The 13,168-nt window shown below is 37.2% G+C and overlaps 1 protein-coding gene and 1 pseudogene across 1 annotated transcript in view; one reads left to right on the top strand and one right to left on the bottom strand.

Moving 5' to 3' along the window:
- The window catches only part of PHTF2 (putative homeodomain transcription factor 2), a 115,390-nt gene that overhangs the window by 99,393 nt on the left and 2,829 nt on the right, over positions 1 to 13,168 (bottom strand). The window lies entirely within an intron of this gene.
- Positions 6,783 to 7,707, top strand: LOC133096160 (thioredoxin-dependent peroxide reductase, mitochondrial-like; annotated as a pseudogene).

Raw genomic sequence — 13,168 nt, 5'->3', positions numbered from 1 at the left:
ATTCCTGGAATCTAGTTGGCCAACAAAACAACCTATTTGAAGAATGCAAAACACTGTGGACTTATAACTTCTACAAATAGGGACATGATCACTTGGTCATGCAGCCTAAGAATATATTCACTTTTTAAATTTTTAGCAGCCATGACACTGGTTAACTCAATAATCCTTTCTAAAAATATAGGTGTATTACACACATCCACACACATAGATGCTCACATATACAATGCACTTAGCTATATCCACTAAGAGGGCCTAGACACAATGATTCCTCAGTAGCAATAAGCACATCTAACAACCAAATCTCTAAATACTATTCTACAGTAAAGAATCAAGGCTCTTTAGAGAAATGTCTGATTCCAGGGCTGGCATAGAGACAGTGCAAGGTGATCCTGGAACAACTTGTTGGGTCAGAAATTAAAGTGCTCAAAGAATAATAGGGACAGTGCCAGAAGAATAAAATAAGAATCAGGGCTTCCCTGGTGGCGCAGTGGTTAAGAATCCGCCTGCCAATGCAGGGGACATGAGTTCTTTCCTGGTCCGGGAAGATCCCGCATGCCACAGAGCAACTAAACCCGTGCGCCACCACTACTGAGCCTGTGCTCTAGAGCCCGCGAGCCACAACTACTGAGCCTGTGTGCCGCAACTACTGAAGCCTGCGCACCTAGAGCTCATGCTCTGTGACAAAAGAAGCCACCGCAATGAGAAGCTTGCACACTACAACGAAGAGTACCCCTGCTCACTGCAACTAGAGAAAGCCTGCACACAGCAACGAAGACCCAATGCAGGGAAAAATAAAATAAATAAAATAAATTTTTTAAAAAAGAATTTAAAAAAAAATCAATGAGCCTATACTGATACAAATGAATGAATGAATGAATAAATAAATAAGAGAAGGAAGCTTTCTTTGTAGCAGGAAGCCTTCTTTGTAGCAGGAAGCCTTCTTTGTACCAGGAAGCCAGCTAATAAACACAGAAGAAATTGGTGAACTGGAAAAAAAAAAAAAATCACTATTTGGGAACCATCATTTTTCCCCAGTGTTAGTGAGATATAATTGACATAACATTGCATAAGTTTAAGTCGTAGAACATAATGATTTGATATATGTATATACTGCAAAATGATTACCGCAATAAGTTAACAACCATCACCTCACATAGTTACATAGTTTTTCCCTTGTGATGAGAACTTTTAAGCAACCATCTTGAAAACTGATTTGTACAATAATCATCAATAGATATTAAAGCCAATGGGTAAGTTTGAGAGTAATAGGATATTTACATAATCAAAGTATCTCTCCACAAGGTACTTAATAGTTACAAGGAGTGAAATAATGACTTAGCTTTGGAGAAACCTGGCAGATACCTTCTTAACTAAATGATCAAAGTTATCATCATCAGTAATAGGAGAAACTGCAGCATTTGCTTCTTGATATAATGTACTGGAAAGAATATTATGTCTGTGATATTCCTGCCAAAAGTATATAACCTGACTCTAGTCTTGAGAAAAAAATCAACCAAACTAAAATTGAAGGACATTCAGCAAAATAACTGGCCTCAACACTTTAAAAAATGTCAATATCATGACATATAAACATAGCTCTACAACTATTCCAGCTTAAAGTAAATTAGAGACATGACAACTAAAGGCAGGATGTGATCCTGGATTTTCTCTTGCCATAATGGAGAGTATTGTGACAATTGGTGAAATGTGAATAATATTTGAAGATTAGATAATACTATTGTATCAAAGTTAATTTCCTGATTTTTGATCATCATACTTTGCTTACGCAGGAGAATGACCTTGTTTTTAGGAAATAAAACTGAGGTTCACATAGTTAAAGGAGTATCAAGATTCAGATGAGTCAGGAAAAAAGTAACGTATATCTGTATATATAAAAATAAGGATAAAGCAAATGTAGTAAAATGTTTACTATTTGGTTAATCTCTGAAGCGTACACAGAAATTCTTATAACTTTTCAAAGTCAAATTTGTCAAAATAAAAAAAGAAGAAAATAACTATAGTAATTTTTAATTCAGTTTTAAAATACCTCCTTTCTCATGTTAATTTTCTACACACACACTATCAACTTAATACACATAAAGCCTTCCTTTTATAATTAAGTTTATTTTCTCATGTAGTGTGGTTGCAGTGAAAGGGATGTACAGGGTAGACAAAAGAAAACTGACTATGTTTTGATTTTACCAATTTACATAATTCACCTCCATCAAAAGAAAAAGGCCATTTCAGTTGCCTATGATCAATGAGACATTTTTAGACATACTCTTCTAACATCTTAACTCCATTTCCTCTACAGAGATTTTTAACAACCTTTAATACCTATTATTTCCAAAGTTAAGTTACACTGACCTCTCAAAATATAAAAGGTATTTTTGGATCATAGCAGTATTTTTAGTCTTTGTGGCAAATATTTTCCAATGATGATAAAATCTGAATTATTACACCTTTAGAGAAATATTAATACTTACTTCTCATTAATTTGCCCTAGCAATAATATAGCCATGTTTTTCACTCTCTCACATTTTTTGTCAATGAGAACTGGGTTTTAAAAAGAAGAAAATGCAATTAGTTGCTTTCCTTTTGACTCACCATACATTCCTACATTTGTTTCAAGTGCAACAGGAATGCTGAGGAAGCTGAACATAAACACGTTTATCCAGTCAAAACATACGTATACTTTGGTTCTTGCTATCCAAAGCTAATACATTCTAAAATCATGGGTTTTAATTAAAACAATACTAAAAATGGTACTTTATGTATTTTAAAGTATTACTTTAAAATTTAACGAAGAGGAGTTTCCACTTCTAGCCACGATGGAGTATCAGGGACCAGATTAATCCTCCCACCTTTTATTTTTATTTTTTGGCTGTACCATGCATCTTGCAGGATCTTAGTTCCCCCACCAGGGATCGAATCCAGCCCTCCGCAGTGGAAGCACAGAGTCCTCACCACTGGACCGTCAGGGAATTCCCCCTCCCACCGTTAAAACTAAAAAAAAAAAATAAAAAAGGACAAAATATGTGAAATCTTTTCAGACATTGGACAACAGGCTGTGCAAGACAATAATCTTTGAAAAAGGAAACAAAAAAGTGAGCTCTATTATTTCCTAATAGTACTGCCTGTAGAGTTTCCAGGACACAGTGCTAGGAGGGGAAAACCAGAGCCTGACAGTCTCCCCAAGTTGAGAGGACGGATTTGAGCGTTCAAGGACACCAAAACAACTAGAGTTCTCAGGGCAAAGTACCAGAGAGGAGAGAAGAGCACAAGAAGAGCTCTGGAGCTTTGCAGGGGATTCCCACTGAGTCTTCAGCTGAGTATTGTTGATCAGCACACTTATGAAGAGAAACTACCTAAAGCCAGGAATAGAACCACCAGAAAGCAGCAGGCATAAGAATTACCAAAGTTCACACAGGGATGGTAAGAGTTCACAGCCAGAGTGGAGAAATCCTGTAATAATGGGCAATAGCTAGAATACTGAGAAGGGCAGTGCCCCAGTAATAAGGCTAAATTAGCCTTGTACTAAAGGATGCTCAGGACTCATCTAACAAAGCTTTAAAAGCATGCCTTGAAGAACTGTTTCAAAGTAACATAACTGTGTCCCAAAACAAAGGTCAAAATATTTATAAGAATACAAAGAAAAGACAGCTCCAAACAACAAAATTCACAATGTCTGGCATCCAAACAAAACTTAGCAGGCATTCAAAGAAAAAGGAAAATACGATCCATAATGAGGAGAAAAATCAGTTACAAGAAGCAAACCCAGAAATGACAAAAGTGCTCTGATTAAGACAGCTACTATATACAAAATACTGTGCATGTGTACATACACCTTATGTGTATGTATATGTATGTATATGTATACATTCACACACATGTGCACACACACACACAAGTGGAAAGAAACCCATGTTCATGATTGGAAGACTTAATATTATTAAGATGTCCATACCCAAAGCAATCTACAGATTCAATGCAATCTCTATCAAAATTCCAATGGCATTTTTTGAAGAAACAGAAAAATTCATCCTGAAATTCATATGGAATCTTGAGGGACCCCAGGTAGCCAAAATAATTTTGTAAAAGAACAACAGATTGGAGGAGTCACACTTTCTGATGTCAAAACATATTACAAAGCTATGGTAATCAAAACAGCATAGTACTGGCATAAGGACAAATAGACCAATGGGACAGAACAGAGTCCAGGAATAAACCCTTGCATATATGGTCAAATAATCTTTGACAAGAATGTTAAGACCCCACTCAATGGGGAAAGGACAGCCTCTTCAACAACTTGTGTGCAGAAAAATGGATATCCACATACAAAAGAATGAAGGTGGACCCTTATCTTATACCACATACAAAAATTAACTCAAAGTGGATTAAAGACCTAAGAGTAAAACCTAAAACTATAAAACTCATAGGAGAAAATGTAGGGTTAAACTTCATGACACTGTACTTGGCAGTGATTTATTTGGTTGTGACACCTAAAGCACAGAAAATAAAAGCAAAAATACACAAATGAGACTAAATCAAACTTAAAAACTTTTGTGCATCAAAGGATACAATCAATAGAGTGAAAAGGTAACCTATGGAATGGGAGAAAATATCTGCAAACTATGTATGTGATAAAGGGTTAATATCCAGAATATATAAAGAACTACAACTTAACAACAAAATATCAAATACCTCAATTTAAAAAAGGGCAAATGACTTGAATAGACATTTCTCCAAAAATGATGTACAAATGGCCAGCAAGCACATGAAAAGATGCTCAACATCGCTAATCATTAGGGAAATGCAAATTAAAACCATCATGAGATATCACTTTATACCCATTATGATGGCTACTATCAACAAAACAGAAAATAACGAGTGTTAACAATGATGTGAAAAAATTGGAACCCTTGTGCACTGTTAGTGCAATGGTGAAGTGGTGCAATCTCTACAGAAAATAGTACGGAAGTTTCTCAAAAAATTGAAAATAGAACTACAATATGATCCAGCAATCTCACTTCTGGGTATATACCCAAAAGGAGTGAAAGCATGGTCTTGCAGACATATCTGCATACCCATGTTCACAGAAGCACTATTCACAATAGCAAAGAGATTAAAGTAACCCACATGTCCACCAATGGGTGAATGAATAAAGAAAATTATACAATAGAATATTATTCAGCCTTAAAGGAAATCCTGCCACATGCCACAACATGGATGAATCTTGAGGATATTACACTAAGTGAAATAAGCCAGTCACAAAAAGACCAAGGCTGTATTATTCCATTTATTTGAGGTACCTAGCATAGTTGAATTCATAGAGACAGAAAACAGAAGAATGTCTTCCAGGGAATGGGGGAAGGAGTAAAGAGTAGTTGTTGTTGAACAGATACAGAGTTTCAGATTTGCAAGATGAAGAAGTTCTGGAGAGCTGTTTCACAACAATATTAATGTAATTAACACTACTGAACTATATACTTAAAAAATTATTAAGATGGTAAATTTTGTTATGTATTTTTTACCACAAATTTTTGAAAACTCAGCTAGTATAGACTCTACATATACAGCTGACCCTTGAACAACAGTCTGAACTGTGCAGTTCCACTTATACACAGATTTTTTTAAAAATAAAAACATACTACAGTACTACATGATCTCTGATTGGTTGAATCTGCAGATGCAGAACCGTGGATGTGGAGGGCCAACTATAAAGTTACACACAGATTTTCGACTGTGTGAACGGTCAGCACCCCTAACGCCCACATCATTCAAAGTTCAACTGTATTCAAGAAAGGAGAAGAGGGACTTCCCTGGTGGCACAGTGGATAAGACTCCATGCTCCCAATGCAGGGGGCCCGGGTTCAATCCTTGGTCAGGGAACTAGATCCCACATACATGCCACAACTAAGAGTTTGCATGCCACAACTAAGAAGCCCATGTGCTGCAACTAAGAAGCCAGCAAGCCGCAACTAAGGAGCCTGCCTGCCACAACCAAGACCGGGCGCAACCAGATAAATAAATAAATAAATATTTTTTAAAAAAGACAGAAGAAAGATTGAACATGTAAAGGAGAAATATGTAAGATACAGACAAAATTCAAATCAAACTTACAGAAATGAAAAATAAAATGTCTAAAAAGAAAAATACACTGGATGAGATAACAGCAGATCAGAAACTGAAAAGAAGAAAAGATTACTAATCTTGAGGACAGAGCAGGAGACATTACCCAAGTTGAAACAAGGAGTGAAAAAAAGATTTTAAAAAAATGAACAAAGCATCAGTTAGCTGTGGGACAATATCAAGTGGCATAATATATGCGTAACTGGAGTACCAGAATGAGAGGAGAGAGTGAAGAAACACAGAAAAACTATTTGAAGAAATAATGGACAAATTTTTTCTACATCTGATGAAAATGGTAAATCTACAAACCAAGAAGCTCAACAAACCCCAAGCATAAGAAGCATAAAACACATTGTAGGCACATCATACTAAAAGTGCTTAAAACCAATGGTAAAGAGATCATCTTAAAAAGCAGCCAGGGGGGAAAAAAAACCCACTTTCAATATAAAGAAATAAGGATAACAGTAGATTTCATATTGGAAAAATGCAATGAGAAGACAGTGGTGCAGTATCATTAAAGTCCTGAAAGAAAAAAAGTGTCAATCTAAAATTCTATACCCAGCAAAAATATATTTCAAAAATAAAGTCAAAAAATATTTTTTCAGCTCTCTGCTTCTCCGTCTGCCCCACAGGTCCCGTGCACCCTGAAGATGGCGGCCACGGCAGGAAGGTTGCTCCGGACTTCGCTTGTCCAACATGTAAGTCCCATTCCTTGGGGCATTTCTGCTGCAGCCCTTAGGCCTGCTGCTTCTTGAAGAACGTGCTTGACAAATGCATTGTGTCTGGCTCTGGTCAAGCAAAATTCGCCTTTAGCACCAGGTCCTCATACCATGCCCCTGCTGTCACCCAGCATGTGCCCTATTTTAAGGGTACAGCTGTTGTCAATGGAGAGTTCAAAGAAATAAGCCTTGATGACTTTAAGGGGAAATATTTAGGGCTCTTCTTCTATCCTTTGGATTCACCTTTGTGTGTCCTACAGAAATTATTGCTTTCAGTGACAAAGCCAATGAATTTCACGATGTGAACTGTGAAATCGTTACAGTGTCAGTGGATTCCCACTTCGCCCACCTGGCCTGGATAAACACACCAAGGAAGAATGGCGGTTTGGGCCACATACAAATCACGCTCTTGTCAGATTTGACTAAACAGATTTCCCGAGACTACGGTGTGCTTTTAGCAGGTCCCGGCCTTGCACTACGACGTCTCTTCATAATTGACCCCAACGAGTCATCAAGCATTTGAGCGTCAATGATCTCCCAGTGGGCCGAAGCATGGAAGAGACCCTCCGCTTGGTGAAGGCATTTTAGTTTGTGGAAACCCATGGAGAAGTCTTCCCAGCCAACTGGACACCAGATTCTCCTACAATCAAGCCCCATCCGACAGCTTCCAAAGAATACTTTGAGAAGGTAAATCAGTAGACCATCCCATGTGCACCTGCAGCTCCCCACACCAGAAAAGAACCACAGCTGGAACTCACTTTTACCATTTCAAAGATTATTATTTAGAGAAGGCAAAAAAACAATTATGCTTGTATTCGTAAATATTACTCTAAATGTTCTGTTTTTGTAACATTGGCCAAGGCTTTTAAAACGTGGTTAGTTACTAACGTAAGGAGTCATTTATTGGCAGTGTATGGATGGATAGCTAGTTGCTATAGAATGTGCAATTCCTCTATTTCTTGGATCATGTCTTCAAAGAGAAAAGGAAACAATTCTTCTTTCTCAGCCTTACTTGAACCTTTGTGTACACCAGAGTAGTATGACAGGCATCAAAACTTCTGATCAAGGGTCCTGAGATTTTCTTCTTGAGTTTCTTTGTATTAAACTGAATTTTCTTTTAAGATCATAGTTTTAAGTTGTTAGCATCAATGGTCTAAGTTAACACTTGCAGGACTTCCCTGGTGGTCCAGTGGTTAAGACTCTGTGCTTCCAATGCAGGGGGCGCAGGTTCAATCCCTGGTCAGGGAACTAAGATCCCACATGCCGCAGGGCAACTAAGCCCATGTGCTGTAACTACTGAGCCTGCGTGTCACAACTACAGAGCCCACACGCTCTGGAACCTGTGCATCACAACTACAGAGCCTGTGCACCGCAACTACTGAGCCCGCACGTTCTGGAGCACACCACAACTAGAGAGAAGCCCGCCTGCCGCAACGAAGATCCCACGTGCCACAACTCAGACCTGACACAGCCATAAATAAATCAATAAATAAAATTATTTTTAAAAATTGAGAGAACGAGCAGACATAAAATATGTAAGGATAGAGAAGATATGAAAAACTCTATCAATCAACTTAATCTGACATTTATAGAACACTCCACCCAACATTCTTTTCAAGTGCACATGAATCATTTACCAAGAGAGACTATATTCTGGGCCATAAAACAAGTCTCAATAAATTCAAAACGATTCAAATCACACAACGTATGTTCTCTGACCACAGTGAAATTAAATCAGAAATCAACATCTGAAAAATCCCCAAATATTGGAAGACTTGTGTACATACCTTCAAATAACCAATAGAGTCAACAAAGAAATCACAAAATCAGCAAGGATTTTTGAATTGAACAAAAATGTGAACACGACATATCAACATTTGTGAGATGCCACCAAAGCACTATTTAGAAGGGAATTTTATAGCATTAAACATTTATACTAGAAGACAATAAATTAACAAATTAAGTTTACATTTTAAGATTCTAGCAAATCACGAGCAAATAAAATGCAAAGTAAATAGCAAAATGGAAATAATAAAGAATAGAAATCATTGAAATTGAGAACACAAAATCAATAAAGAAAACCAAAACCTGGTTCTCTGAGAATATCAATAAAACAGACAAACTTCTTGTCAGACTGAACAGGAAAAAAATGAGAAAATACACAAATTTACAGTCAGGAATGAGAAAGGGGACATTGCTACAAATCTTACAGATATTAAAAAGATAATAAAGGAATATTATGAACAATTTTATGCCCATGAATTTAACAACTTAGATTATATTGACAAATTCCTTGAAAGATACAAATGATAGATGCTCACTCAAAAAGAAATAAATAAAAAGCCCTTTGTCTATTAAAGAAATTGAATTTGTAGTTAAAATCTTTCCCATAAAGAAAACTCCAGGCATAAGTATGCAAGTCATTTAATATTGTCTTAAGTTTAAGATACATGGAGAGATCAAGTATTTATTAACTATCATGTGCAGGCACTACGGATATATAAGTTTGATATGGTTATGTTAGTATTTCAACAAAATCATTCTGGAAGGAAGCTGTGTAGAGAACTGGTTAGTACAAGGCTAAATTAAAAGTAAAGAGACCTGGGACTTCCCTGAAGGTCCAGTGGTTAAGCCTCTATGCTTCCACTGCAGGGGGCACACATTCCATCCCTGGTGGGGGAACTAAGATCCCATATGCTGCGCGGCCGAAAAAAAAAGTAGAGACTAGTGACAATAATGAAATGATGAGGGCATGAAATAAGTCAGTGGCAATGAGCATTTTAAAAATTTATTTATTTATTAATTTAATTTTTTCTTTGGCTGCATTGGGTCTTCGTTGCTGCACGCAGGCTTTCTCTAGTCGTGGGCAATGAGCATTTTTATTTTAACTTGGGGGAGGTGTTGGGATACGGCATGATTAAAAGATAGATAACTAGTAGAGAGAATAACCAGACGCAGTGATGGACTGGACATGAAAGGTATGGGGAGTAAAAGAGTAAGGATGTTCCATGATTCTTGACTTGAACATCAGAAGAACCATTCATTAGAACAGGGAATACAAGAGGAGAACAAGAAGATATGTTTAATTTTTCAACATATGGTACATTTAGACATTCACTGACCAAAAGGTAGATTGGTAGGCAATGTGATAATACATAGAATCAACATTTAGGGAATCTGTGTAAATTAAGCTGCTCTATCTACCAGGATTACTTGCAATTAAAGCCTTCTCTATAACTGTACAATTAACTGCACAATGGCTTTTCTCTGTTAAAAGAACTTGAGGAGTAAGAAGGTAGTTAAAAGAGTTGAGAAGATAAGTCCCTTTCCCCATATACTTAATTCACAGTACAAGAGACCCAATTTCAGTGATCTTTTTACTGTCATTTAGAACAGCAAAACCCCATTTATTTGCTCTATTTGGTTTAATGAGTGTGACCTCCTTTCTTCAGAAAAAAATTTGAGAACGTGAAGCTCTCTCCCTATCTTTTCCCTTCTTTTGTTGTATGTGGCTGCAATGATTCAATTCTTTATTCAACACTCCCTGTTACCTATATAACATCCATTGCCTCCTTTTAAGGTTTTCTTTGTTTGCCATTTTCTGCCTTTCCTTACTCTATTTGAGAATTGTATTTTTTAAAAAGTATACCTGTTCAACTTAGTTGAACGATTCCAGCAACCTTTTTTTTTTTTTTGAACAAGTCTTATAAGCCAGGCAATGAATCAAGTGCTTCACATATATTAGCTCATTTAGTTTTCAAAATCTTGCAAAGTAGATATCCCCATTTTATGATTAAATAAAACTGAACATCAAAAAGATTACATAATGAGGGGCCTCCCTGGTGGCGCAATGGTTAAGAATCCGCCTGCCAATGCAGGGGACACGGGTTCGAGCCCTGGTCCGGGAAGATCCCACATGCCGCGGAGCAACTAAGCCCGTGCGCCACACCTACTGAGCCTGCGCGCTAGAGCCCGCGAGCCACAACTACTGAGCTTGCCCTCTAGAGCCCAAGAGCCAGAACTACTGAAGCCTGCGTGCCACAACTACTGAAGCCCACGCGCCTAGAGCCCATGCTCCTCAACAAGAAAAGCCACTGCAATGAGAAGCCCACGCACCACAACAAAGAGTAGCCCAGTGCGCAGCAACAAAGACCCAACGCAGCCAAAAATAATAAATAAATAAAATTTAAAAAGATTACATAATGAGCCCAAAGTTAGAAAACTGGTGGACTGTAGAATTGAAACTTGAACCTAGGCCTGTAGAGCACCAAAACTTGTGCCACATAACTTTCATAAGCTTTTTGTTACCTGTAAGAGACCTTTTACTGAATATATGACTAAGGTGCTTTCATTCATGCAACAAACATGTATGCCTACTACATGTCTTCAAACTTTCTGTAGATACACTTTTAATAGTCCCTTCCCCTACTGTTTCTGAAACTGGAAAGCTGCATACAGTACACTTTTTTGCCTTTACTTCCTCTCATTAAATGTCAAATTTAATCATGTTATGATTATTATCAGGTTGTGGTTCAGCCACGGCCATTTCCTGCTTCAGTTCCTGTTCAAAATGAAGTCCAGCATATTTTCTTTCCTAGTCCTCTAAAATTACCTGTTCTAGGAAGCAATTTTTTTTTCTCATCTGAAAACTCACCTCTATTATTTTGTGTCATTTTAGCAATTTACATGAAGCTAACAAGTTGGACTAAAAATGCAGCTTTCCTAAATGTCATTTAATATTTTCAACTTAGTCATATGATTCTGATTATAAAGTGATCCACATTTATTAATCCAATGTGATACATATGGAATACAAAAAAAAATGGTTCTGATGAACCTAAGGGCAGGACAGGAATAAAGACGCAAACGTAGAGAATGGACTTGAGGACATGGGGAGGGGGAGGGGGAAGGGTAAGCTGGGACAAAGTGAAAGAGTAGCACTGACATATACACACTACCAAATGTAAAATAGATAGCTAGTGGGAAGCAGCTGCATAGCACAGGGAGATCAGCTTGGTGCTTTGTGACCACCTAGAGGGGTGGGATAGGAAGGGTGGGAGGGAGACGCAAGAGGGGGGAGATATGGCAATATATGTATACGTATAGCTGATTCACTTTGTTATACAGCAGAAACTAATGAAACATTGTAAAGCAATTATACTCCAATAAAGATGCTAAAAATAAATAAATAAATAGATAAATCCAATGTGAGTATTTACGGTTCTGTGCTAACCTGAGGGGAAGACATAACCATGGGACTTTTTCTCAGATTTTTCAAGTACAGTCCCAATTTAAAACATTCTGTCCAACAGTCACATCTCAAGTTTCAGTTCAGAAAAGACAGTCAAAGGGTATACATATGCAAAGGGTAGTTTGCAATATTGACTCTATATGGCAACAGAGTAGGTAAGAGGGGGGGTTAAGGGAAGGCAATCAATCACCTAAGACTCTTCTTCTTTACTTTACCTTACTTTATTTTATTTTTATTTTTATTTTTTTGGCCAAGCCATGCGTCCTGCAGATCTTAGTTCTCAACTAGGGATTGAACCCAGGGCCCCTGCAGTGGAAGCGCAGAGTCCTAACCATTGGACCTCCAGGGAATTCCCAAGATTCTTCTTCTTTTTTAAATAATCCCAAAATACATCCCACAAATTTGGTGCAATTGCCTTACTCTTCTTTTACAGCTTAGAATGAAGTATCCCAATGAAATAATGAAATAGTTGCTTGCCTGAACATGTTTGGAAATGAAGTTTTAACTGACAGTAGGGAAAATAAGTATTCAAAGGTAAATATTAAATAAAAATGTAACAATGCACAAACTCTTGAGATATTCCTATAATGTCAGTATCTAAGTATGTAATTTATAACCACTAAAATTGCCCAGCCACATTTCTATACAATTATCATTTAAATTTGGCCTTCAAAAATACTTTCTATACAGAGCCACAATTACTCGCCATTCCCTCAACAATCCATATTCCGGTTCTCCTGCCTCCAGTTCTGCGTGTTCTGTGTTTGATGCCTTCCCTCCCCACTAATCAAAATTATCAGTCACACTTTTAGGTTCCAAAGATAGCTCCCTGCTAAACCTCCAACCCTTCTCAACTCTGTTCAATTTATTTGTTCCTTCTTCTTTATTCAGGGCTTACCAATGTGACAATACTTTACATATTTTGTTTAATACTAATACTCCCCTTTGAAGCATTATTCTCTCCACTTAACAGATAAGGAAACTAAAGATGAAAAAGGTTTGGTATCATGTTCAAGGTCACAAAGCAAAACAGGAATTCAAACGCTGGTCTCTCTGAACTTTAACT

The sequence above is a fragment of the Eubalaena glacialis genome, chromosome 8 (genome assembly GCF_028564815.1).
Source record: "Eubalaena glacialis isolate mEubGla1 chromosome 8, mEubGla1.1.hap2.+ XY, whole genome shotgun sequence".
Lineage (NCBI taxonomy): Eukaryota > Metazoa > Chordata > Mammalia > Artiodactyla > Balaenidae > Eubalaena > Eubalaena glacialis.
Note: the sequence above shows the minus strand (reverse complement) of the source record. Positions and strands in the feature narration are given on the sequence as shown.